Below are 1,290 nucleotides of genomic sequence, written 5' to 3'. Positions count from 1 at the left end.
TTGAAAGGTTGTAAAGTGATTCCTGAATTGCTGGGATGAATCCTGTCTCCACTGCTCTATGTCCTCATGGTTAAATTTTCTGTGGTTTCTGTCTGACCTGTTTTCTGTGGAGGATCAGGGCCGTTGATAAGACCTTATTGATTAAATCACATTATGTTGCTTTCAGATACTTTACTCAGGGTTTGAATGAATGCATGGAATTATTATTAAAATACAGCAAGAATAATATAATGATAACAAATAAACACAATAGAATAAATAAAAACACATTCAGGGTCAGCGATAGGCTATAGGCGTTACATTTGAAATAATCAAAGTACTTAGAGTATATTATATATATATATATATTATTTTTTAAGAGAGTTAGCTGCCTGGCGGACATCCACGTCATGTCTGACCTCCACACATGATCACGAGGCCTCAAAAGCAGAACAAGCGCGTCATTGCTGGACTGGAAGTTGGAACCCTCCCTTCTACAAAGCTGTTACTCGGCCTAGTAAGTTGTTAGTCGGCCTTGATGGCCATCAGTCCCTGCACGTCTCACAACCACTTTGTCTTGAAGTAGCCTTTCTCACATAGCTAGAGCAAATGGGCCTCATAAGGCCTGGCTATAAACAATTTCTCGAGTTCAGAAATCCTTATCAATCTATGTTAACCTTACAGCATTGCCAAAATGAAAAAAAATCCATAAGTAGCCTATGACTTACGTGAGTTACATAGGCCTACATAGATTGCTATAGCATTACATTTACTAACTAAATGATTTTAAAAAGTTGGCCTTCGTAAAAAATACATTCTTCCCACACACGATTCGTTATTAAATATTTGTATTTAAAATTATGAAAAGGCCGGCTCTTCGCCAAATCATTTTATCAATGTAAAATACATAAATTACACGCTGGCTTTTGAGTTAGGTCGGAGATAGGGTAGGCAAAACGTTTCCAATTCCTGATTCTACCGCTCGAGCCGCCTCTCGAGTCCTAGCCGCCTCTCAGACGTCCGGTTAGGAAGATGGTGCTCCCTCTCTACTCACATTATAGGACACCAATGTATGACTTCCGTGGTCCAACTGCTTGCCTTCATGGATCAGCCTTTGTTGGTCCTCAGCCACTCCTTCCCGCTGTTTCACCTTGAACTTGAAGCCTGCCACCGTCTCCCCAGGTCGGACGTTGTATGTGTGATTCTCACCCTTCTCCGTTTTCAGGAACACTTGGATGTTCTTGGGCTCTTGGACCAGCACGAAAATATTCGCACAGGGTAGCACCCCATAGAAACTCAGGTCTTTTAAGT

The sequence above is a fragment of the Gadus chalcogrammus genome, chromosome 6, assembly GCF_026213295.1.
Source record: "Gadus chalcogrammus isolate NIFS_2021 chromosome 6, NIFS_Gcha_1.0, whole genome shotgun sequence".
NCBI lineage: Eukaryota > Metazoa > Chordata > Actinopteri > Gadiformes > Gadidae > Gadus > Gadus chalcogrammus.
Note: the sequence above shows the minus strand (reverse complement) of the source record.